At 41.8% G+C, this 27,307-nt stretch overlaps 1 long non-coding RNA gene across 1 annotated transcript; it reads right to left on the bottom strand.

Moving 5' to 3' along the window:
• Positions 1-5,159: 5,159 nt before the first annotated feature.
• On the bottom strand, positions 5,160-9,320 carry LOC134471183 (uncharacterized). Its single transcript, XR_010040493.1, has 2 exons — positions 7,495-9,320; positions 5,160-6,675 (listed from the first exon to the last, which is right to left on the bottom strand). It is a non-coding gene; the product is annotated as an uncharacterized LOC134471183 (long non-coding RNA).
• Between the last annotated feature and the right edge of the window lie 17,987 nt (positions 9,321-27,307).

The raw sequence follows: 27,307 nt of genomic DNA, 5'->3' as shown, positions 1-27,307 counted from the left end.
TCTAGGAGTTAGCTGAGACCCTGAGGCAGGGACTCTTGCTCTCCCCTTTCACCAAGATGCTCAGAATCAATGCCAGCATGGGGACAATGATCTGGAGCTGGTATGGTTTCCCCTGTGGTCACTAATATGGGTGATCGAGGAGGAGGATTCATGGCCATGGGGCCATCGCTTATCACCACTAGCAGAGCTGACTCAGGAAGGGGACTTCTGGGTTCTGCCACTGCTGATGGAGGTAAGTGATTCCAGGGAAGGATTCTGGGGCATGCTATCATTGGAAATGAGAAAGATTGAGGCCACTGCCACCACTGATGGATGTGGCCCTGCAGATGGACTTGTGGACGCTGGAATGACTCACACCAAGATATACTCCCCTGGGGGAGGAGACACACAGGAGGGAGCAGGGATCCATTTTCTCTAAGGAAGGGCACAGCACGGGGAGGGCTCATTTGGGGAGCACATGTTGTCTGCTTCCGGTTCCACTCTCAGGGCTTGGAGAGGGCAGCTGTGGGCTGCCCTGGTCCCCAGTCTTCAGGGCTGGCATCTGCGGTTTTCCCATCTTCCTTCTCCTCCTCACCCTGACCAGGCCTCATCTGCACTCCCCTCTCCAACCTGTCTTCCTCCTGGCCTCTACCTCTCCCTCCTGCAAACACCCTCTGGGCCCTTGTTCCATGTAACTGCTCCCTCTGGGACCTGTCTCCTGTCCTCTCACCTCCAGGTCCCCTCTGCCTTCCTCTTTTTGACAGCTCTCTGTGAAGCTCTGTCCTTGTTATTGTGTTCATTTAGCCTCTTCTGTGACCACACAAGGATCTCAGAAAGACCCTGAGAGAGAGAAGTCGGCCTGGGTTGTGCACCCTAATTCTATAACCTTAATCACAATCTTAGAGACTCTTGCCCAGTGGAATTTCCTTGCATTGAGCGTCCTAACTTTTGAGCAGGTGTTTTAAATGTCCATTTCACAGATGAATGAACCAGGTCTCCAAAGCCTGCAGAGCCTTTGGGCTGTGTGGTGAAGGGCAGGCTCAGAATTCTGGGCCCCTGAGCTTACAGCCCTGGGAACATGGATGTTTCTGGCTTTGGCTCTTCCCAAATGAACTGGGGGTGGTGACTGCTTCTTTCAGCAACATTAGGAAGAGTGCAGGAGCCTCACATGATGTGGAGAGGACAGGAAGTGTCTGTTTCACTCATTGCCACCTCTCTAGCTGCTGGAACACGGCCTGGTGTAGAGCCTACAGACTAAACAAACACTCACTGGAGGGGACCCACTAAGTGAGCCCCCAGCTCATGCCCAGGCAGAGGCAGGCGCTCTGTAAAATGCAGTCACAGGAGGAGGAATTCACACACACACACTCTGCTATTTTCACCCTCCTCACCAATGCGTGGTCCAGGTCCCCAGTGCCCTCAGGGGACCTGGCTCACACCGGTCACTCAGCCCCGGCAGCCACGTGGAGCATAGACAGGGCGGACTAAGCTTCAGCCCCCACCCAGGTCCTGAGCAAGGGTAGCTGCACAGGGGTAATCAGAGCTGAGTGTTCCCTGTATCTGACTGTATAAACTTCTCTTTCTGTAATTAATTTAATTACAATAAAAAACATAAACATAAACAAAAACAAAACAAACAAAAAACCTAAAGGTCTTGGCCCACCTGCTCAGTGCACTGCATAGATGAACAAACCGATACCTTGTGTAGCTAAATTGACTCTGGCAGGAGAATGGGCTGAATCTCAGGAAACTGAGTTTATAACTGGCATACAGTAAACAGCAAATCCTTCTGTTTCCTTTATGTGAAATTTTGCTTGTTCTGAGGTGCTCCAGGTGAACACTAGGGAGGCAGAGTGACAGGGCCACCCTCGCCCCGAGTGTGGGCAGGGCACCGTGTCCTGAAAAGCCCTGCTCTCGTGGTCTCCTGCACCCAAAGGCCCATGATCCGCCCAACCCAGGTTGCACCGAAGCCCAGGATAGACAGCATCTGGGATTTCTCTCTTTTTCCTAACACAACGCAGACTACAGTTGCTCTTTCTTTTTTTAAATTAACAAGGGAAAATATATCCCATATCAATTCTTAGGGGAAATCCAGAGACAGTTATTCCCATCATATTTTGAGGAAGTCTTGAAGCTTTTACCAGATGATGCTAGATTCTCAGAAAGCAACTGACCTGCAAAAGTCACCGAACGCTGTCATCAGCGTGGGAATTTCAGGCTGAAACACAGCAGCCCCACGCAGCAGAGAGACCCAGCCAGGGGCTCATTGTAAGTGACCCGCAGGGATACAGCGACAAACACACACACTTGGATGGAGGGTCCTGTGGCTCACTGCACTCCCTTGCATATCTCTAGGCACCCATTCCCACTCCCACAGACCCAGGTGCAGCTCAGAGGAGAATTCCACTTCCTTTCTAGGGGAGGAGCCCACTCTGGAATGGGCTCTCCAGGTCACACCCAGGGTTTTTCACTGAGGTAAAAATTTTCCTCAACTGTGGCAGGAGAAGGAGCCCACGTTTGCACATTGTGGGAGATGGTTTACAGAGTCCTTAGCTCTGTGTACAGCTCTGGGAAAGGAGACATGGACAGGTAACTTGGCCAGGTTCCCCTGATTCAGTCCACCCCAAAACCCATGTTCTCCATCTGTGAATGTTTGGTCTGCGCTAAGGCCACTTCCTCCCAGCTTTATGCCAGCTCGACTGAACCTCACATGGACAATTTGGAAACCAGTTTTTGATCCTGTTATTTGCTTGTTTAGATGCATCTGTCCCTATGAGGTCCAATAAAGTCTCCTGTGACTTATGCTTCCTGAACCAGAACCACCTAAAAGCAAGGCAAGGCACAGAGAATGGTCTGCATGGTGTATCTTTAAATATTTAAATCCCTGGTTATAGCCCAGTGACCAGCCCGAAGGTGTCCTCTTTGTACACAGGTACTCCTGTACCCGGGTATTCAGGTGTCAGGCCTACATCTGTGGACACCTATCCCATAGCTCCAAATCCTGCCCTTGAGCTGCGGTGCATACTGTAGAGGTAGTCAGCTCTCAGGAGGAGACCTAGAGGAAGTGAGCTTGGCATGGCTGTCTAGGAAATTCTAGGGCTTGGGGGCCCCAAATACACCCTAGGAGGAAGGATGAAGACACTAAGTAGGACTTTTCTTCTGCTTCAACAATTAAAACAGTTTTTAGTATTTTCTGATTTCCAGAGTTACCATGTTATAATAGTCACGTGCTGAATTTATGACGAAATTCCCACAAGGCATGTAAAGAAATAGAAAGCAATGACTTACTCAAATGAACAAATCACACGGGAAGGAGCCATCCCTGAGGAAGTCCAGACACTTGGTTTACAAGACAAAATATTTTTAAAAATATTGTCTGGATTATGTTCAGTGAGTGAAGGAAAACAGATCAAGAACTAAATCAAAGAACTAAATACAATTTTTAGGACTGAAGGGCATATATATATATACTTCTAGGTTGGATATATCATCTAAAAGTTCAATGTGATACATTTTAAAAGCAGTGATAGATGAAGATAGATAATTATGAAATTTCAGGAATACAATTACAAAGAAAATTTTGCTAACTCCAAAACAACATCAGTCTTAAAGCAAAACAAGAACTGCCTTCATGGGTGCCTTTATGGCAGCACGGTTTGCAACAGCCAAGATACAGAATCACTCTGCGTCCATCAGTGGATGCACAGAGAAGGGAAACGTGGCCCCCACACACAACAGAGTGCCAGTCAGGATGTGAAAAAGATAAAGCCCTGCCACTGGAATGACATGGGCGAATCTAAGGGACACGGGTTAACTGAAATGAGCAGACATAGAAAGAGAAGGGCCACGGAATCTGTCTAATATGTAAAATCTAAAAAAATCTGGTCTTACATGGTCAAAGCAGAGCATGGAACAGGACTCACAAGAAGCCGAGGAGGGAGGAAGGGAGCAGAAACGCTAATTAGTGCACATACATTTACAATGGAGTGGGAAGAATGAATTCTCATGTTCCAGAGCACACTTCAGACCTTCAAGGCAGTTTACTTCACGTTCAGTCGTTCTTTGAAAGCTACCTAAGATCATACTTGTGTAAAGTACAAAATCAAGTCTGTAGAGAAGGGAAAATAAGCTTCCCATGATGGAAGAGCCAGCCAAGGCCAGCCAGGAAGGACCTGAAACCGTGAAGTTAGAAATGATGAGGATTATTAAAGACACACTGCTAGACAAAAAGGAAGATTAAAAGAATCCCAGAGAACCAGACCCAAAAGACAGGGAAATAGGTTCCTAGTACACACACATACACACACACACAGAGTAAGGAAAGTTGTGATAAACCTTAGTCACGGAAACACGATAATGCAAGAGTTCTCTCTTTAACTCTGGTTCAAGATGGAGGAGAGCAGACAGAAGGACACTTCACTTAACAGATCAAACTTTGCAATTAAGAGTTCGATTACATACAAAATTGGATAAACCAAGAAAAGTACAAGAATAATATTTAGAGTAACAGAGAAACACCTAAGAAAGTTACAGATCCTTCCTGCAGGATAGGAGTTCTCAACATTTTTTTTTTTTGAAGAAAACAATTGTAAGTAGAAGGCAATAAGGCAAACAGGTACCAGAAGAAAATATTTTTCTTTGAAAAACTCCAAATATCAGGAAAATGTTGTGAAGTTTAAATATTCAGAATTTGTTTTCATTCCTCCACCCACCCTTCCATCTGTTTGCTCAGCATCGGCCATCAACCCTGTGATGGGCTTCTTGGTGGCAGTCAAGGGAGGAACGAGAAGATGGGATGCAGAGGGACTCACAGGGTGGTGGTTGTCTCTGCAGATCCTTCTCAGCGCTGGTGACAAGACACATACAGGTCTCTTCATGGTCACGTCTGTAGTCTCACATGGTAAACAGCCCTTTTCCGAATGTGGTAATTTTAAAATACTGAATTGTCAAATTCTCTATACGGCTTTTTCCACATGTTTCAACCTTAGGAAGCTCATGCAGAAAAAACTATGAAAGATATTTCTACTAATAAGAAGTTACTTTTCAATAACCCATTGAAAATACAAAAGAAGGTACATTATTGCAGTGCCTCAGATGCTACACAATCAGTAGGCTGGAGACAGTTTAGGTAGAAAGTTGGGAACAAATCTTGAGCTGAATCACTGGCTTTACAATCTATATACAGTCTAAAATTTATTTTGATTTTTAAAAATTTAGATCTTTATTTATAAAGAAGTAATTGTTCTAGTCCAAACATTTCAGTGATCCTTTGTTTTCTTTACTTTTTAAGTGAAAGTGAAGTTTCCTGTTTATCTGATGCTTCTTTTTTATTATTACTTTATATTAAAGAGTATAAAACCAAAGAAAATAAAACAGAATGAAACCAATCCAAACAAACCAGTGTAAGTGATACAGAACTTCAAAGCAATACAAAATCAACAACAGTTACCACGATGCCTCTTTGTTGGCCTCAAAATAGCTGCAGATACTGTCACAGGAGTTAAGAGTTACAATTAGGGATTGAGAAATGCTTCGAGGGTGTCAGACCCTGCTGATGGATTTGTGCACCTACAAGCAGAGAAGAGGAAGGGAGAACCAGTAAGGTGGAACAAGAAGAGAGTGCACTGTGCCAAAGGTTAAGGCGGGGATAAGATGGGAAGGTCTACAGGGAAAATGGGACTTAGGGAAAGAACTTGCAAAGGAGAATTTAGAAAGCGAGCAAACTAAGTAATTAAAAGCTAACTTTGCTGCAGATGCTAGAGTTAAGAAAAGCGAGTAGGGAGATGAGGAGAGAGAGAAATAAACAGTAACTAAATCCAAGCCAAGCAAGCAAACAAACACCCAGAAAAATAACCCCCATAGCAAACCAGCTCCAGCATTCAAGCAAGAAATCTTGTATGCAATTCCTATGGTGCCAACCTGCCTTAGGCCAAAATGTTTGCCCAGCCCCCTTCTTGTCTTAGTTGCAGTCTGGTCACAGATGGCCACCCCTGTTCTCTGTGCAGATGCTCTGGTGACTTTGGCAGAGTGCTGGCATGCAAAGTGGGCCCAGAGTGAACTTTGCCTGTGGTTGGGTGCTGGTGCCTGTGAGCCAATGGGCATGCAGACAAGCAGGGCTGGAGCCAGGCTCTTCAGATGTGCCTGCCTGCGGTTGGGCAGACAGTCAGAGCAAGCGGGCTCACACCTGCTGGTTGAGCGTGTGAGCCGAACTGATTGTGAGTGGAGTTTGGTGGGATGCAGTTCACCTGTTTATCCTCACTATGGCATGGGTCTGAGGGCCTCATCTGCCCTCTGTGCATCCCAGAGAGAATGCAGGAATGCATCTTTCCCATGTGTGGAGAGTGGCAACGTCGGAAGGGCTAGTCTATGCCTAGTCTGCCCTGGGAGTCTGGTTTCTGCAGCTCTAGCTCAGCTCATTTGCCTAACTTTCAAAACAGCTGTTCTCCGGAAGAACAGGGCCCATGGGCTGGCGGAGTAGAGTGGCACTTCCTTCTCAAGTTGTCTGTTGGTTCAGTTTGATCTACAGGCATCATCTTTCTTATTCATTTTCTGTTTCGGGGTAAGAGCCCCTCTCCCACCTCACCCCTTTCTTCTCAGTGACTTTTCTTTGGCTTCTGCAATGTGATTCCTGCTCCAGTCATACACAGTATCTTCTAGAAAACACCTCTCAGTTCATTTTCTGAAGCTTGTGTTCCCCTGATACTCAAAACAAGAAAACAATACTATGAAAATAAATAATATAAACCAACATTTCTTATGAATATAGCTTCAAAAATCTTTAAATATTGGCAAATAGACTTCAACAAACATAAAAATGATTAGACAATATGACCAAATGTGGCTTCTATTAGGGATACAATGCACTAATCAAATACTCAAAAATCAGCCAATGAAAACCACAATACTAACAGATTAAAAAATAAAAAATGAAAATATCAATAAACATAGAAAAAGCATTTCAGCAATTTCAATATTTATTCATGATAAAATTTCACAGGGGACAAATGGGAGTAAGGATAAATATATACAAAGCCTTCATGACTAACAGTGTACTTAATGATAAAGGTAGAATGCTTTTGCCTGAGATGGGTTCGAGACAAATGTTTACTGTCCCACGCTATACAAAATAGCATTGAGATTTTTAATCATTGCACTGAGTAAAGGGGGAAAAGGCATATGGGTCAGAAAAGAAGAAAGAAAAGTTCCCCTTTTCAAATGACATAATTCTCTATTTAAAAAATTCCAAACAATTGAAAAATCAACAAATAATCAAATTAAAACTAATAAATGAGTTCAGTAAGGTCTTATTTAATAGAAGAATAACACTTAAAATTCATTATATTTCTATATGCTAGCAATGAGCATGTGGACACAATTTAAGTACAATGCCTATTAAAATTGTCCAAAAGGAAATGAAGTACTTAAGTATAAATCTAACATGTGCAAGGGTTGCATGCTGGAAACACAGAATGCTGATGCAAGAAATCAAAGCTCTAAATAAATAGAAAGACGTACCATGTTCATGGATCGGAAGCCTTTCAACGTAATAAAGATATCACTTATCTCCAAACTATTTGTCAGGTTTGATGAAATTTCTATAAAAATCAGAATGAAAATTCATAGATATAGACAAGATAATCTAAAATAGATACTCAAAGGCAAAATCGCTACACTAGAAAAACAAAATGAAAAGACTCTATTAACCCAGTTCTGAGATTTATTCCATAGCTATGGGAATCAGGTGTATGTGGTACTGGCACTGATGCATTCCAGGAATTCACTGGAATTCCTGTTGGAGTCCACATCCAATGAAAATGGCACATTTTCTGTGTCACAAGCAGAAGAAATATTGAGGCTGGCAGAGGGGCCATTTGGGTACATAATAAATATTGATTTCCAGAACAGAGCTGGCTGAGCAATAACTTCTGAGTAGTAGGAACTGATGGCTTTGTTCATAACATGCAAGTCAGATACAGAAAATTACAGGCTCCATAACCTTCTATAATAGGAGTAATTTGTTTTAAGTCTTAGAACCTGAAATAGCCTCCTTTTCCTGCCAAATCTTTTTCTAACAGAATTGTATCCACAGTGCGAGAATGACTTTCTGGTAGGTGACTTTTGGCTAAGGTTTTCGGAATGGTCAAGATTTATTGAAAGTCAGACACTTGTGAAAGAAGACGCAGCCCAACCCCTTTGTCAGGTGCATCTACTCGGACACTGATATCCCTAGTGCTTGGCCACCATCAGCTGAGTGCCAGCATTATGTCAGCATCTGTTTTTAAGAAGTCCATGTGTGCAAGGCCAGCTTTCAAAGGCCAGCGTCATCTCTTATGGCCCAATGTGACATCAATCCCTGCTGTTAAGAGAAAGCAGTGCAACCAACAGCAGCCCCTTCTGTGTGGAAACACTCTCATTTGTTGGAAGACCTTCAAGAAGCTGGGTCCAAATCTCTGCTGTGAGTGAGTGGTCAGTTGAGCTCAGCACTGGGTAAAGTGGCAGACCCCTCCGTTTGAAGGAACGTGAATGAGATGCTAAGCTTCGACCCATGGGTCGTGCCCCCCGGGACCTCACAGGGTGCCCACTGCTGCTGGTAAGGACGCCACCTGGGTACCTCAAACAGACCCCTTTCCTTAACCCTCAGGCGGCGCTCACAAAGTTGCTGTTCTCTTAGGAGACAAAGCGCTGAGTTCCACCCGGTTCTCCTCAGGCACACAGCCTTGCTGAGGTCAGCACCGTCGCCTCCCTGCCTGCACCGCCTGGTAGCCAAGTGGCCAAGCGAGGCTTTGTTTGAAGAACTCATCTGTGCATCTCCCAGCCTGTTCCCAGTGCCTGATTCTGAACAAAACGCAATCATGCTCACAAAACTAGGAATTTGATTTTAAAAAAAATCTTCAGTGAGTTACAAAGAGTTGCTTCTTTGTCAGCAAGACCCCTTACTGTTGACATTTGCCTCTGCTTACAGACACTAGAGCCAAAAAATTCACAAGGCCAAATAAGAGGCAGGGGAAATTCCTGTGAGGGCTGTAAATTGAACGTAAATCCCACTCTGCTGTGGAAAACTAAATTACTGCTCAGTCACGATGGCGGGCAGCATTCCACAGCCGTCCCTGCCTCTGAGCCCGCTGTAAGCTGGCCTCCCCTCACCCACACACTCAAGGCAGCACAAAAGTGAGGGCCCAGCTCCTTTTATTTTCACTGAGGGCAACAGTGCTCAGTTTTGGAGGAGAAATAATAAAACATTCCAGTCAAACAAAGAGGCTGAAACTCTGAAAACCACCTCTAGCCCCATCCACCCTTTCAAACGTCAGCCCCAATCTCTTGTTCCCAACCTCACGCTAATACAATGTGACATTCTCAGGCCTGGAATTTGGTCTTTCAGAGTTGGTTCTGCTCCAGGTCCTCTGAACTTTCAGTGCTTTCCCCCACGGCCCCTCCCCAAGCCACCCACATCTATAGTTCCAGAAAGAAAAAAAAAAAGAGAGAGAGAGAAAGCGAAAAGGAGAAAGAAGGGACAGAAAGATTGAAAGAAAAGGAAAGAGAGGAAAGGATCAGATGCAGCGATAGGTCCCCTGGAGAAAGCCCGCCATTACTCTTCCTTCCTACCTGGTGATTTCCTTTCGTGGTTTATTGGGAGAGCCACTGTGGCAAGGCATCCGAGGAAGTCTGTCCCTGGCTTGGGTCCAGCCCAGCTGGGGCAGTGCTGGGTTCTGCACCCTCAGCTCTTCCTCAAGCTCAGCCTCTGCTGCTTGGGTCCAGCCATCTCCTTCAGCTGCCCCTGAGACCCTGGAGGCTCTGAAGCAAGCTGTGGACTCCGTGCTAGCTCCAGGGGAGCTGACCCCCCATTGCCCCCTCTACCTCAGCCTTGCTGTACCCCAGTCTGCCCCAGACCTGGGCATCAGCTCTTTCAGCATCAGGAACAACTAGATGCCAAAGGTTTCCATACCAACCAGGAGTTTCTGAGGCTCGGGAAGAACAAGAGGGGGCCTTTGGGGATACCTGGCTCGGGACTGAAGAGCCTTTCTGTCTTTCTTATTTCTAAGGGTTTCTTGTGGTGCCAGTGATGATTCTCATTCTTTAACATACAATCAAAAATACAAATAAAATGCACAAAGGCAGTTGATTCTCTGACACCTGAGGGTAAATCCTTCCAGCATCAGTGTGAGTGCCAAAGTCCACAGGTGTGCAAGACCTGTGTGTCTAATGGCAAGGTATTTGCACAGAAGCTACCCATACTGTGTGTGAAGTCATCTCTAGATGCCTCACATAGTGTAAATGCTATGTCAATAATTATTTTACCGTATCATTTAGGGAATAATGACAAGAAAGCTGCTTGGTACAGATGAAATCATTTGCAAGAGAGTTTTACCAGTTGTTGTTTTTAAATCAAGGCTGTTGAACCTGCAGATATAGAGGGCTGAATGAACACAGCTGCTTTGCCATATGGGTGATGCAGGAGTTCTGGAATGAAGCACAAAGAATGGGCCTCAGACTTGGCTTTTCACGTCATTAATTGGACAGCAGAAGTTTTTTGAAGTTACTTTCTGTCGCCTTCACTCTGGGTGACAAAGCACAAAGGGGTCAGACTGTCTGTGGGCATCTTGCTCCTTTGCCTGACCTTGACTGGTCTCTTAGCATTGGTCCTGCTGGGCACCATGCTAAGCTGGCCGGGTCTTGGTGACAGCTGAGTACAGTTGCCCACTTTCTCACTAAGCACAGCCTTCTCAGGCTGTCACCACTAAGGGTGGATTTGGAGTACAAGAAAGCGTAATCCTGGAAGTGTGGTTCTTTTTCCTGGGCAGGAGAAACTGACAAGGTGTGTGTAGCTGAGGGTGAGTTGATACTTTTGTGAACTGAGTTCAAGATCACTACTAAGGATAGGAAGAACTTTCACAGTTACCGAAACGGCACATCTCCAAGGAGCAGCTGCTAACAGTGACCAGTCTCCCTGGAAACAGAAAGTTTCATGGCAGTATTCTGCTTTTCAAGGTGAAAGAGCTTTACTTCTTGGGGTAAAATAATTGTGTTAAAAATAACTTTGGCTAAAAGTGGCCTTGCATTAATCTATTTGGTGTTGCTCTGTCAAAGTACTTGAGGCTGACTGACATGTAAGGAATTTGTTCAGCTCACTGTTTGGAAGCTGCGGCCCACACTCGGGTGGCCCCATATGTTGGGCCTCTGATGCGCGGTCCCTGTCTGTATCATGGTTGGCAGAGATGCAGACAGGGGAAATCTGAGTATAGAGGAGCCATGCCCATGGAGTGGCCTCGCATGATGGCAGACTCCAGTTTGAGGTTGGTGCCACCCTGACCTAATTACCATCCACCTCCTACGGTCTCAGCAACTCAACATTCTTGAGGGACAGACTACATCCAAGCCGTAGCAGGCCTGATATTATGTCTGCCTTTCAGAAACACTATGTGGACCATTCACAAGGCAGCAAAAATAACAAGGGGGGGAAGACAAGAATCTTTCTGTGTCTTATATTATATGCAGGCTGCCTGCTCTGGGGTGGGTATTAGCACTCACAACCTTAATCCTAGCCAGAACTCTGCCAAACCAATCAATGGAGTGATTCACTAATCACACACTCCTAATACCAGCATCACACATCCTAGATTCAGCCATCTCTGAAAAAAGCCTCACCTATGACTACAGGAGCCTTTGGGGGGACATCTAGACACAAGCCATAACATTCCACTCCTGGCCCCTCAAACACTCATGCAAATCCTTTTATGCAAAAGGTATTTAGTCCATCTTTAAGAGTTTCCAAATGCTTAAGTTTCAGAATTGCTAAAAAATCCAAATCCCAACTCTCCTCTGAGATTTAAGGCAAACTCTTAACTGTGAGCCACTGTACAAATGAAATGAAAGGTCTACATGTCCAACATTCAATGGCATGACAAATATTTCCATTCCAAAAGTTGCAAACAGGATGATATAAAGCAAGTTCAAAATCCAGCAGAGCAAACATTAAGTCCTGTAGTTGCATGTGCAGAATCTGAGGCACTGTGGCAAGATGTGAATTCTAAAGGGCTTGGTTGGCTCTCCCCTAAGGCACTATCAATGATTGTAGCTGTCATGGCTCCTTTCCTGGGCCCACTCTGCTCCATCCTTGCAGTTTTCCTTAGGAGACCCACATTTCTGGCTTCAGTAAACTTCTGGGGTCTCTACTGTACCTGTGGCCTCACACTCACAGCTTCATGTACTGCCCTCTCAGGGGCACACTGCCTGGTGTTCCAGACCTTCTTCTGAAATCTGAGTGGAAGCCTTCCTGACCTCACAAGTCTTCCATTCTGTATGTATCTAAAACCATCACCACATGATTGATGCGAAAGTCTGGTGCCACCTGGAGCAGCACCAAGCCTTCTTTTCTCTCTCTTTTTAAATTTTTTAAATTTTGAATGTAGCAAAATACAACAAAATAAGACAGAACAAAGCCAGTCGAGACAATGCGGTGAAGTTGCTACAGAACTTCACAGTAGGATACCGGGATAACAGTAATAGGTTCCATAGTGTATCTGATTATCTTCACAATAGTTGTTCATTCAATCAGGTATAGCAAAATCAAACCAAAACCAGAACATTATAAAACCTCTCAAAACAGAATATTGAATAGAGCAAGACCATTGATCAGAACAAAGCAAAAACAGTGAAAGCAATATTTGCCTTCAAAGAGAAGACAGAAGGAAACCTCCCATATTTGCTATATTACATATGATTATCTTCCCAAGAGTTGCTCAGACCTCTGCCGCAGGTCAGCCTAATCAACTGAGCAATACAAACATTTAGTGCTTTATGTGCCTTAGTTGCTGTCAACTCTGGCCGTCTTGACACCTTCCAGTTGCTAAATGGGAAGGGGGGCATGGGACATTTGATAGGCTCACGGGAGACGCTGACTTGTTCTCTTCCTGGTGCATCCTGCTCACTCATGCCGCTGCTTACCAGGAGGGAGGACTTCTTGTTCCTTGTTCAGCTCCCCAAGTTCCAAAATGGCTGGATCTCAGGAGATGCTGACTTATTCTCTTCCTCCTCTCTTGCCTGTAGGGGTCAAGTACCTGGACTGCTGAAAATGCAATCAGAGAAACAAATTCTCTAGACTATCAGCATTCTGAAATAAAGTACTCTGTGACTTTCTTCTCAAAGCAAAATCTTGTGCTTTTACAGTTTCAAAGCTGCAAAGAGTGGAGTCCTGCTGGTTCTTGTGATGCCCTTAGCTGATCTTCTCTACTCTCCTGTTCCTTCTCAGTAATCTAGATTTGTGCTTTTGATTTTCAGGCCGCAACTTTACTGGAGCTTTCTTTCTGGCCAAATTCAAAAGGTGCTGCTATAAACATGGGTGCACATCTATCATTGCGGTATGATATTTTTAAACCTTCTGGGAAAATATTCAGAAGGGGAATAGCTGGGTCAAATGTGACCTCTAATCCTAGATTTTTGAGGAATCTCTACACTGATTTCTAGAATTGTTGTGCTAGTCTACACTCCCATCAACAATGCAGAAGGATTCCTTTTTCCCTACAGCTCCTCCAGCATTTGTTATTAGTTGATTTCTTGATATTGGCCACTCTTTCTGGAGTGAAATGGAATCTCAGTGTTGTTTTAATTTGCATCTGTCAAATGACAAATGATGTTGAATATTTTTTCCATATTCTTATTTTTCATCTGTATTTCTTCGTCAGGTAAGTATGTATTCACCTCCAATGCCCATTTTTGGATTGGGTCTTTGAATTTGTGTGTGGGGAGTCATTTTTAAATTCTTTATATGTTCTTTATATGCCCTTTATCTGAGAGACAGTTGGCTAAAATTTGTGGAATGTCTTTTCACTCTGTTGGTGATTGTTTTGGGTGCATAAAATTTTTTAAAAAGATGAAAGATCCCAGTGGTTGATTCTTTGATGTATTTCCTGTGCAGTTTTATTTTAGTTTATGAATTCTTTGTCTACACTTATGTCTTAACTATTTATACCTACTTTCTTTTCCAGTAGATTAGGTATTTGTTTGAATATTTAGATCTTTGATCCATTTTGACTTTAGTGCATGGTGGTAGACCTGGGTCTAGTTTTAGATCCAGTTTAGAGAGCCACTTTTTCCAGCACCATTTACTCAAGAGTCTATCTTTTGTTCCAGTGAACATGTTTGGCCCCTTTGTCAAAGATAAGGTGACTGAGTGTGTTCATAGTTGGGTCTAAACATTTTACTCTGTCCCACTGATCCTCAGGTCTGTTTTTTGCCAGTACCATGCTGATTTTATCACAGTTGCTTTGTAGTACAACTTCAAGTCAGGGGTTGTGATGCATTTTGCCTTGACTTCATTGCCCAGGATTGATTTTGCTATTCTAGCTCTCTTCTGTTTCCAAAAGAATTTTAGGAATATTTTCTCTAGATCTGTATGGTATGCTAATGGTGTTTTTCTCGGGATTGTATTGAATCTATATAAAGTTTTGAGAGTAAGGCCTTTTTCACAATGTTGGTTCTTCCCATCCATAAGCAAGGGATATCTTTTCATTTTCTGATATCCTCTTCAATCTCCTTTTTTAAAAAGAGTACTGTAATTTTCAATGTATAGATCTTTTACTTCCTTTGTTAGACTGATTCTTAAGTTGTTTTTTTTTTTTTTTTTTTAGATTCTATTGTGAAGGGTGTGGTTTCCCTAATTTCTCTCTCTGTGAGTTTGTTTTTTGTGTACAGGAATGTTATTGATTTTGGGGTGTTGACATTGTATCCAGCTATGCTACTGAATTTAGTTATTAATTCTGAGTCTTTTGGGAGAGTTTTTGAGGTTTTCTATGCAGAGTATCATGTCATCTGTGAATAATGATTATTTAACTTCTTCCTTTCCTATGCTTCTTCCTTTTATTTCTCTTTCTTGTCTAATTGCTCTGCCTAATGTTTCCAGAACTATCTTGAATAGGAGTGGTGATAATGGGCACCCTTTTCTTGTTCCTTATTTTAGAGTGAAAATGTTCAGTTTTTGTCCATTTAGTATGATGGTTACTGTTGATTTGTCACCAATGACTTTTTCAGATTAATGTAAAGACTATTCTAATTTTCTCTAGGGTTTTTACCATGAATGTTGCAGTTTATCAAAAGCTTTTTCTGCATCTATTGAGATAATCATGTGGTCTTTGTCTTTGACTCTGAGCATATGGTGTGTTACATTTTTTGATTTGTGTATGTTGAACCATCCCTGCCTTCCTGGAATGAATCCCACTTGGTTATGATGTGCAATCTTCTTGATGATTTGCTGCATTCTGTTTGCTAGTATTTTATTGAGGATTTTTGTGTCTATGTTCATTAGGAATATTGGCCTGTAGTTCTCTTTTTTAGTTAGATTTTTCTCTGGTTTTGGTGTCAGGGTAATACTTGGAATGAGTTAGGGAGTATTGCTTCTATTTCAATTTCATTAAAGAGTTCAAAGAGTATTGGCATTAAATCTCTAAATTTCTTGTACAATTCAGCTTTGAATCCCTCAAGACCTTGGGTGTTTATTTGTTGGTATGTTTTAAATCACAGTTTCAATCTCATTAATTGATATTGGGTTGTTCAAAATTTTTATATCTTCTTTATTCAATTTCGGTAATTTATGTATATCTTAGAATCTATTACTTCCATGATTTCCATACTATGAGAGTAAAGATTTTTGAAGTAGGTATGCTGAACTTCTGAATTTACCCAAGATCTGTAAGGATTTCACCCTTTTCATTCCTGAATTTGAGTCTTTTTGTTTCATACTTTTTTGATAAGGTCAGCTAAGGGTTAATCAATTTTATTTATTCTTTCAAAGAACACGTTCTTCAATTCATTAATTCTCTGGATTAATTTCTTAGTCACCATGCCATTAATTTCTGCTCCAATCTTTGAAATTTCCTCCCTTGTATGGGTTTTGGGCCTTTCTTGCTCTTCTTTTCCTAGAAGCTTGCGTTGCAACATTAGGTCTGTTATTTGTGCTTGTTCCACTTTCCTGATGTAAGAATTCACTGCTATAAAATTTTCTCTCAGGGCTACTTTTATTGCATCCCATAAGTTTTGGAATGTTGTATCTGCATTCTCATTTAGTTGTAGATATTGTTTAATTTCTTCCTTAATTTCATCTGTGACTCATTGGTTATTTAGGAGGATATTATTCAAATTTTATGTGTTTATAGGGTTTTTGTGGTTTCTTTTCCCATTAATGTCCAATTTCATTGCACTATGGTCAGATAATATGCATGGGAAAATTTCAATTCCTTTGCATTTGTTTAAGGATGTTATAGGCTAGTACATAGTCCATTTTAGAGAATGTCCCTGTGAAGCTGAGAATGTGTATTCTGATGATGTTGGAAGTGAACATTGAAAACATCTGCTAAATCCATTTGTTCACAGGTTTGGTACAGTTCTGAGATTTCTTTCCTGATTTTTTTGTCTAGTTCATCTATCTCTTTGTGACAGTGGAAATTAAGGTCTCCTGCTACAACTGTGTTATTGCTTATTTGATTGTTCACATTTATTAATATTTGTCTTATATAGTTTGGTGCTTTTGTATTTGGTGAATACATATTTTTGATTGCTATCTCTTCCTCTTGAAGTTTTTCCCTAACAAGTATATAGTGACTTTCTTTCTATCTTTTGAGCAGTTTTGGTTTGAAGTTCTCATTGTCTACAACAGAATAGCTCCCCATGCTTTTTCTGGGTTCCTGTTATGTGGTGTATTGCTTTCCATGCTTTGACTTTTAGTCTATGAGATTTTTTCTTTTAGTTAAATGTGTTTCTTTACATAGTTTATTGTTGGATCTTGTTTCTTGATCCATTCTTCCAGTCTGTTCCTTTTGACTGGTGAATTGAGGCCATTTACATTGATGGTAACAACTGATATATACTGGCTTATCTTTTTCATGTCATTTTCCTGCTGTTGGTTCCCTGCTTTCCCCCTCTGTTTAACTGCTTACCCTGTCTGGTGGTTTCTTTCTGTTTTTGTTCTTGAATTGTGATTTTTATGTCTGTCTAGAATATCTTTTAGTACCCTTTGTAGGATAGGCTTGTTGGTCATGAATTTATTCAGTTGTTGTTTGTCAAGAAAGTATCTTATTTCTCCATTAATTTTGAAAGATAGTTTTGCAGGGTACATCAATGTGGGTTGAAAGTTATTTTCTTTTTAAGACTTGAAATCCTTCACTCCAAGCTTGTCTTGAGCTGAGGCTTTGTGTTGAGATGTCTACCACGATTCTGATGGGCTCTTGTTTATAGGTGATCTGTTTCTTTTCTCTGACAGGTTTTAGTGTTCTGTTCTTGAGCTAAATCTCTGGAATCTTGATTATTACATGTCTTGGTGTAGTTTCCTTTTTAAACTGATGTAACAATTATACATATGTATTAGATACAATGTAACTCAATACTTGTGTAGAAGTTTTAATAATAAAAACAGGGTAGCTGGTTTTAGTGGCACCTGCCTATGCTCTTAGCACTGGAGACCCTAAGGCAGGAGGACTGCCATGAGTTTGAGGTCAGCCTGGGCTACCTAGTGGATTCAAGTTTACCTTGAGCTACATAGAAAGCTTCTGTCTCAAAAATAAATGAAACAGGATTCTCTTAAACATTTGTCATCTCTTTGTTTTGGGAAAAATTGAACTCCTCTCTTTTAGTTCTTCAGGAATCTTTAATGAATTATGAACTATGGGTAACTCCTCACTGTAGGACACCAGAGTTTATTCCTCCACTGCCCAGCCTTTCTCCATCCACCACTCCTGCCCTCCATATGTACAGAAACCACTATGTTACTCTCCACTTCTTTATCACTAACTTTGTCAGATTTTCCATATAAGTGAGAGTGTGCTGTGCTTACCTTTCTGCGCCTGACACAGTTCACCTAACATTGTGCCCTACGATTTCATTTGCTTTGTTGCAAAGACCAGAATTTTGCTCTTTTTTATGGTTTACTAATCTTCTATTGCATGCATGTTCAGGTAGTCTAAATTTTAGAATGGGATTCGCTGCTTTGTGGAAACAGCAATTGTGGCAAGAAGACCCACTCAAAGGTGGGCAGACATTGCACTCAGAAGATCCCCTGGAGGTGCATGGGGAGTCTTCTCCCTGTGGCCATCAAGTTTCCAGCCCTACAGAACAAGAGACGTCCTAGGGGACACTCACACATCTTAGAACAGGGTGCAGTGGATGATGGGTGATGACAGTATTAATCTCCCATGGCCAGACAATTCACACACAGAGTTTCCAGCTGGGGAAGCCAAGGCTTAGGAAGTTTAAGTGATCATACTGTCAACAATGATTATAGTTACTGTTTCATATACTTTTTCTTTAACTTGGCATCAAATTAAGTGATTTAAATGCTTCACTTTACTGCACTGTTATGGCTGCCTAGATGTCCGGAATCTACTGACAATGTTTACCTTTCATGATTGTTCAGGGCTCTGGCTTTCCTTTGGGTGGCACACAGTAGCACTCATGTCTGTGATCGTGCTACACAAAGACGCTGCTTCTGAAAGTGACAAGAGCAACAGGATAAGTCTCTCCTAGAGACTCACAGGGCAAGCCAAGCACCAGGGAGAGTGGGCAGGACGGGAGGCATCACCTGGCGCCTCCTGGTCTCAGCCTCAGTGACGTTAATGGCATTCTTGAGTGTAATGTGAGATTGTGCTCTGGTTCACTGGCTTCACAGCTTGCCAGGGAGCAATATTCCATACATAAGTGGATTTTATGGGAAGAGTGTCCATTATATTATCCATTATTAAGAAGGTCCACTTTCTTAAATGAGTGCCCCAGGGGTCAAGTGGAAAAGCTTTTTAGGAAGCCCTTGTCAACAACAGAAAGATCTAGTTTCCATGGCATTTCTATATCTAGCCTCTGGACACTTGGGTCGGTTGGAAGTGCTTGCAGGATGTCTCACTACTGTACTTGAATGTCCTCAGAAGACACTCATGAAGGAAGGCTGCCACTGTGGCACTGCCGCTGGCACTGTGGGCTTCTGCAGGGTGAAACTGAGAAGCCACGGCTCTCAGGGAAATCCTTTTAGCCTTTGGGCGAGTCTGCAGCACCGTATTCAGGGGCAGCACCTTCCTGACCACACAGGTGGCAGCACAGCTGTGTGTATCACTGCCCAGGAAAACTCCAACACCTTACAGTGGCTCTGGCTCCGAGCTGCATGATTCTGACCAATCATTTGATGTGTCTAATTTCCAGTTTTCATGTCTGTAGACTGGAAACAGGAAAGTCCACAAGGCAGAGGCAAGATTAGGGGAGACAGAGCACGTGCGAGGGACCCTCTCCAGCAAAAGCATTCACTTCCTGGACCTGTGTGAAATCACGGAGAAGAGGGTGGGGTGGGCACTTCTGGAGCATGACACCCATGTGGATGTGCCAGGCAGGGGCACTCAGTTTCCCATACCAATCCTGCCTCAGTGACTATCTGAAGGAAGAAGCCGATCTATCCCTGTCATCACAGAAGACTGCTCTGGGCCTGAACACAAACAGCCTCGAGTCTGCTCTGCACATGGCATCTTCTGCTCCTGATCAAGGTTAGTGGTCAGTTATATGAGTCAACTCACAGGGTCATGAGGTGCCCAGGTATTTGGTCAAACATTATTCAGGGTGTTCTGTGAGGATTATTCTCAAAGAACATTAAATTAGTAGACTGAGTAAAGCAAGCCGCTTCTGCAGTGACACCAGCCAATCAGTTGGAGGCATGGCGGAACAAAAAGGCTAGCCTCCCTCCACAAATGAGAATTACGCAGTTACATGCTGTCTGATTTCACTGGCCACAGGGGTGCTTTCTACCTAACTCCCTTTGAACTAGAACACCAATTCGTCTCCTACTTTTCGACTTGAACTAAAAATCAGCTTTGATCCCATTACTATAACAGAAGACCAGAGGTAGTTGACTTATAAAGTCATTAGGCTCCTTTGGTTCATCGTTCTGGAGCTTCTAGTCTATGACCAGGTGGGCATTCTGACTTGGAGCCTGTGTCAAGGCAGCACATCACGGTGGGAGTAAATGTTAGAGCAAACTGCTCCTTTCATGGGGGCCAGGAAGCACAAAAACAGAAGACATGGAGATTTCACAGTCCTCTTCAAGGCCCAATGACCTAACACTCACTACGAGGCTCCACCTCTTAATGTGTCCACCACCTCCCAACAGTGCTGAGCTGAAGACCAAGGCTTCCACACATTGCAGCCATTCCAGATCCAAACCATAGCAGGGGCTCTCTGAATCTTGAGCCTGGCAGTTTTCAGAATGGAGTTACCTCCTCAGCTGTCCTGGTTCTCAGGTCTTCTGCTTTCCCGATTCTCCAGCTTGCAGAGGCTGAACACAGCTTCCCAGTCTCCATAACCACTTGCACCCTAACCCTAACTATGATTAAATAGAAGGAAGGACATATGAATTCATTAATATGCAGGAAGAGGGTATCACGGGACTGTAAGTACCTTGGGGCCCCATGTGTGTGAAACTGAGAACAGACCTAGGGATTACAGTCAGAACAGCTCCTGGAGGCCGTGGCAGGCTTGGGAAGGTGACACCAGTGTCCAGGCAGGCGGGTGACATGCAGAGTGTGAATGAACCCCTTGCTTAAGATCTGTGCATTTCACTGTTTGTAATCACAGTTCATGTATTACGCACACACCCGCGTGCAAGGAAAAATCCATTCCTATGGCAAAGGTGCAGGGCCAAACTCACACAGAATCAACCCTCTCCCCACAATCCCACTCACCAAGAGCCCTTTTCCTTTCTCCCTGACATAATGGTGTGTCTTAAGAGTCGACATCTGGAATTTTATTTTGTTTCCTGAGTCATTTCCTAATTACACATTTCACTAATTCAAAAAAGGTTGAGCAGTACTCACTGCTTTGGATGAAGACGTTGACTCTGGAAACCCCCAAACAAATTCCCATACCTCCATGCCCTGTCAGAGCTGCCGAGTGTCCAAGGACATTGTCGGTACAGGTTTACTGGAAAAAGTAACTGTGGGCATCTTTAGCTTTGCCAGGGAAATGATCTCAGAGCGATGGTATCAGAGTAAAATACTAAGCACTGATAGAAAGTCAGTTTCGGTTTTTACTGCTCCTGAGCAGATCTCTGTGAAGAGATTAACGTTCCATCACTTTCGGGCAACAAGAGACACACCCAGGAAGCAAGGATCTCTCCTGCTAACAGCAGACACCGATGAACCCGGGAATAATAACTACTAGAAGAAGCCCCACACATCAGTCCTCCGAAGAATTTCTGCCTGTTCACCTCAGGTTTAAAAAATGTGCTTCATAAAACCAAGTAAGGGAACAAAGTATCGTGTCTACTGTGTTAAAGTCTAATGTTTTTCCCCCTAGAAACAAGAAGAAATGTTCTAGCAAATTTAGAAGCTTAGAAGAACATTGGTCCGCGAGCACAGTTTCTTATTCTCTATTAAGTGCCCGTTATTAGCATTTTTTTTTAATTTAAGGAGAAAAAGGAAAGAAACAGAAAAAGGGTACGAGTAATACAAAACTTACAAAATAAACAGTAAGAAATCACTAGTTAATAGATTACATATTCTCATCTTAGAGATAGTTGTTTAAGTTACAAAGTTGAAGCATATAAAGTGGACTTTCAACAGTGAGAGTGCAAACAGTTTTGTTCAATGATCCCAAAAACACTCAGTAACATGGTTATCTATCTTATAAACATATATGCAGTTATAACCTTTAGAGCACTTTCTTTTCTTTTGTACAATGACAATTACACATTTTGGGTTTTATTACTCCCACAGTTCTTATTTACTTTTTTTGAAGAGAGTAAAACCAAATGCGACATATCAGAACAGAGTCAGTCAAATCAAAAGGATGGACATAATAGATAATGTAAAAACAAAATATAAGGTGATCAACAATGGTTACCATAGTGCCTCTTGCTATTTTAAGAAGAATTGGCAGTTATAATAAAATTGAACTAAACAGTAAAGAATAAAACCAAAGCATTGGAGACATTACAGGATTTTAAAAGAAAATAATAGTCAACCGGAATGGGCGTGGTAATGATTCTTATTGTCTTCACAGTTGTGCCTATGCTTTCGAACTTGGTACTATCAAGCAAAGCAGAATAAAGGAAAATCAGTCAAAACAAAATGGTGAGGGTAATACAGGATTTCAAATCAAGTTAACAGGAAATCAAAGTAGGTTACTATAATGTATCCTGCTATTTTTTATTTATTTTCCCCTTAATTAAAAATTTAAAAAAGTAAATAATTAAAAAAAGGGGATTGAGATAAAAGAGGGCATAACAACAGAACAGCACAGGTCAAATCATAACCATTTGAGCAAAATAGTGTTTCACCACAAGATATCCTGACATAAAAATAGTTACCATAGTGTCTCTTTCCTTGAAATCTTTGAGTATAACTTCATATACTGTAGCACCAAACATATCAAGACAATGTAAAACCATTCAAGAGAATGACATTATTACAGGGTATTTAGAACCAATTGACAGAAAATGAACAATGATTTTTATATAAACTCCTTGTCTATAAAAGTTTTTGCTTATTATTATCATATATAATAAAATCCAATAAGATACAACCTTTTAAGACCAATGGAGACAGAAGAATACAAGTTTGACGGGACTTCAAAACAAGATGATACTAAATCAGCACTAGCTATTATGATGTCTTGTTTTTTTCCAAAATAGCTGCTCCTACTTCCCGATCTTCTCTGCTTCATTTCTCTTGAGCTCTTTTTCTGTCGTTTGTTGTCAGTTTGTCTTCTTCATTTCATTTTCTGCTCCATTCATTGTGGCCTCTCTGCCACTATTTCTGGAATCTTGGTATTTTCTTTTTTTAGACTATCCTGCAGTATTCTCTGTAGAGTTGAATTAGTGGTTGCAAATTCCCCTAGTTCCTCTTTATCCTGGAAGCACCTTGTTTTTCCATCAATTTCAGGATATATCAATCTTGGCTGGAGGTTGTTATCTTTCAAAGCCTGAATTATTTCCCCCCACGCTCTTCATGATTTGATGGTTTGTGCCGAGAAGTCTGCTGTAATTCTGATGGGTGTTCCCCTGTAAGTGATCTGTTTCTTGTCTCTGACAGCTTTTAATATTCTGTTCTTATATTGGATTTTTGGAATTTTGATTATTATATGCCTGGGTGTAGCTCTGTTAGGGTTGTAGGTGGCTGGAGTCCTGTATGCCTCATATATCTGAGTATCTTTACCATTTGCTAAATTAGGGAAATTCTCTTGGATTATTTCCATGAATAGCTTTTGTAGTCCATTTGTTTGTGTTCCCACCTCTTCTCTTATGTTCTTAATTCTTAAGTTATAGATCCTCTTATCATCTTCTAGCTTTTGTATTGTTGCTTTTTTTTTTTTTTAAGAAGTTTTTCATTTCATGCTCCCATATTACAAATCTGCCCTCCAGTTCAGGTAATCTATCCTTAGTTTCTTGCAAGCTGTTATGACAGTTTTTGATAGAGTTTTTAGTTTCTTGGTAATCTCTTTGAACCTGCTTCATGTATTCTGTTTTCTCTATTTTCTCCATCAACAATTCTCCCCTTTTTTTCTGTTCTTCCATTCCACCATCTGTTTTTTCTTGGGCGGTGCTTAGCATTTCTCTAACTATTCTGCTTATGTCTTGCTTCAGGTCATTAATAACTTCATTCCTGAACTCATCTATGAGGCTCTGGAGATAGCACTTTATGTCTATTGGTGCCGTGTCTGCTATTGCATGTTTCTCAGGATTGGGGGCCGAGGACCCTTTCTTGTTGGTCCCTCTTCCCATATTCTTTGTTCCTTATATATAAGCATATATAGGAGGCCCAGCTTCCTTCCCTGTTGGCCACAATCTGTTTGAATTGCTCCAGCTAGGTGTTCCCGCCCACTGCAGTGCACCAGGGAGACACAGACCTGGGCAGTCTATGCCAGGCCCGCCCCTCCAGGTCAACCTACCGAAGGCTTCACTGCTAGGGTGCACCTCCAGGCCTTGGGATCTGGGTTGGGCTAGCCTACTGGGTCTCAGCCAGTGACATCTCGCAGGCCAGGCACTCCCCACCAATCCTGCTTGAGAAGGGGATATGTGACTGAAGTCACTACAGCATCTCGTTCCGGGAAGTCTGCCAGGTCCGAGTATGTCCTCCGCTGTAGCCTCCTTCTCTATGGAAGGGTCCTGATCCACTCACTCACCACAGGTTGATGCAGGGCATCCAGCTAGCCCTGCTCCCAACTCCATTCAACGCTTCCTACTCTCCGAGATTTTGCACCTTTCTCCCCACTGTGCCTACCTGGACGCAACAGCGGCTGCAGGAAATTCAAATAGCAGTTTCCAGTGGTGCAGGGTCCGGCTTCCATGCTGAGACCTTATCTGTTCCTGCTGTATCACCAGGATTGCGTTTCCAGTTGGTTTCTCTTAATTTAGTTCGTTCCTGGGTCGGCAAAGGATATCCTCCCTTGCCTAGGACTTCCTGCCCGGCACCATTCCTAGATTTCAAGTGCAGTTTCTCAGAGAGCCTCTGAGGCTGCTGCTATCCATCTGCCATGTTCTTCCAGACCCCCAATAGCATTTACTTTCTTTGCTCCTGTGTATTTTTTTCTTTCTAGTACTGCTGGAAATTGAATCCAGGGCCATGCACAAGCCAGACAAGTTCTTTATTGCTGAGCTATGTTCTCAGCCCCTTTACATCATTTGTAAATGATCTTCAGCCTTGAATGATATTTTCATAGTTCTTGTTTGAGAAAACTTATTAACTGTAGTTGAATTAAGCTAGCACTGGTGACAGAATCTTAAAAGTAATTGTGTCTTAGAAAGGATGATAGTTGGATCCTGAATAAAGAGACGGTAGTCCAGATAATAACTTTCAAAATACACTATTCAATTAAAAGTGCATATGTAGTTTGTAAAAGAGAAGAAGTACAGGTCGTTCCACATTTGAGTATTAATGAGAACGTAGGCCAAACATAATTTAAAATAATGGCGAGTCAATCCAATAGCCCCTGTCTGATGTGTTGGTCACAACGATGATAATCTCTAGGAATGTGGTCACTATAGTGGGTGTGCAGTGATAGCACATTGTTTTAATTTGCAAATTCCCTAGAGATATGCGATACAGAGCATTTTTACATACACCTATTTGACATAAAGTTTATTTTTTGGTAAAGAGTTCACATCTTAACCAGTTTTTAACTTAATTGTTCATTTTCATATTGTTGAATCTTAAGAATTCTGTTTATATTTGCTAATTGCCCTATATCGGATTTTTTTTGTAAATATTTTCCCTTGGTCTGTGCATTGTCTTTTCATTTCCTTGGCATTGCCTCCCATAAAGGAGTTTATCAAATGGAAATTTATGAAAGAAAGAGCAATTTAAGAGTGAAAGAAAGAAAGAAAAATTTTGCACTAAGAATTGAACTCAAGACCTCACACTTGCCAGGGAGGTGCTGTGTCTCTGAGTTATATCCCCTGCCCAGAAAGAAAGAATTTATGGAAGAAATAGTTCCTTCTTTCATGACTTGTGCTTTTAATATTATGTCCAAAAAGTCATCAAAATACCAAAGCCCGTGTAGATTTTCTCCTATGTTAACTGTTAGAAGTTTTACAGTTCTGTATTTTACATTTAGGTTTGTGATACATTTTGAATTAATTTTTATTTAAAAGGTTAAAGTTTATGTCTAAAATAATTTTTTTCCACGTAGATGTCCTGTTGTTCCAGCACCACTTGAAAACCCTTTCCTTTGTCTATTGCATCGTATTGTTTTCTCATAGAGGAGCTGAACATGTTTGTGGGAGTGCCAGCGCCTTGGCTCTCTCTCGTTTCATTCACCTGTTTTTCTGTGCGTTCACCAGAGCTGCACCGTTTGACGACTGTAGCTTTCCAGTGAGACCTAAATTAGGTAGTGTTAGTCCTCTGCACTCATTCTTTCTTCATTAATATTGTGTCTGCTTTTTTAGATTTGCTGTCTGTCCATAAAAATTACCGAACAGGGGCTGGGGATTTAGCTCAGCGGCATAAGCGCCTGCCTTGCAAGCAGGCAGTGGTGAGTTCGATCCCTGGTACTGATAAAAATGAAAAAGACCAAAAAAAAAAAAAAAGAATAAAAAAAATTACAGAACAAGCTTGTCATTACCCAAAAACTAAATGCGGGATTTTCATTCTGATTGCACCAAATCTGTAGGTCACACTGGAACAGATTGATGTCGAAACAGTATTGAATCTCCCTATTCAAGAACATGGATGTCTCGATCTAAGTCTTTGATATTTTGCATCAGAGTTTACAGTTTTGTTATACAAATCCACACATATTTTGTTAAATTTAAACCTCAGTGGCTTTTCACTCATGTAAATGGTACTGTGCTATTTATTCCCAATTCTAACAGTCTATGGTTAGTCATAGGAAAACAGGTGACTCTTACATATTAACCTTTTACCTGCAGGCTGCTATGAACATTTATTAATTCCAGGAGATTTTTGTCAACTGTTTGATATTTTCTATGTAGATACTTCAAATAGAGTAGTTTTAGGTTCACAGCAAACCATAGCTACATGGCTTGCTGTTAGTGGCTGTGGGGTGTTTTGTTTTCTTTGTAAATTTTCTTTGTTACGTTGAGTATGCTTCCTGTCTATTCCTAGTTTGCCACAAGTTCTCATCACAACTACTGGTATGTGTTAGATTTTTGTTAAATACTTTCTGTGTCTAACAATATAATCGTGTGATTTTTCCTCTTGTGGATGGGATGCGATAGATTGCGCTAATTTATTTTGGGTGTTGGAAAAACCTTGCATATCTAGAGTGACTCTCACCAGGTCATGGTGTATAATTATTTTTATGAGTTGTGTACAATCTAAAATTTTCCTGAGGAGTTTTGCATTTATGTTCATGAGAGATAATGTTCTGTAGTTTTCCTGTCTTTTAATATCTTAATCTGATTTTGGTATTTGGTTAATTTGGCCTTCATGGAATGAATTAGAAAGTATCCTACGTCCATCATTTAGAAGAGATTGTAGTGGATTTGTATAACATGTTCCTTCAAAATTTTATAGAATTCATCAGGCCTGATACTGTATGTCTTAGAGGCTATTAGGTATTGATTCGGTTTCTTGAATTGATATAGACCTATTTGGAGCATCTATTTCTACTTGTGTAGGATTTTGGAAGTATCTTGTGCTGCTCTAATAGATAACACAGACTTTATAAGCAACAGAAAGTATTTCTCGGAGCTGTGTAGGTTAGGACGCTCCAGCCGATTCAGGGTGAGGTGAGGGCCGCTCCGTGCATCTGGAGCAGTGTCCTGATGGATAAACACCAGGTCTCTACCTGGCAGGAGGCGGATGTGCAAAACGGGATGGAGTCTTCTCCATTAATCACCCTCAATAGCAGTATC

The sequence above is a fragment of the Cavia porcellus genome, unplaced genomic scaffold, assembly GCF_034190915.1.
Source record: "Cavia porcellus strain 051 isolate PalLab524CR breed Dunkin Hartley unplaced genomic scaffold, mCavPor4.1 scaffold_17, whole genome shotgun sequence".
Taxonomy (NCBI): Eukaryota; Metazoa; Chordata; class Mammalia; order Rodentia; family Caviidae; genus Cavia; species Cavia porcellus.
This window is presented reverse-complemented; position numbering and strand designations above follow the sequence as displayed.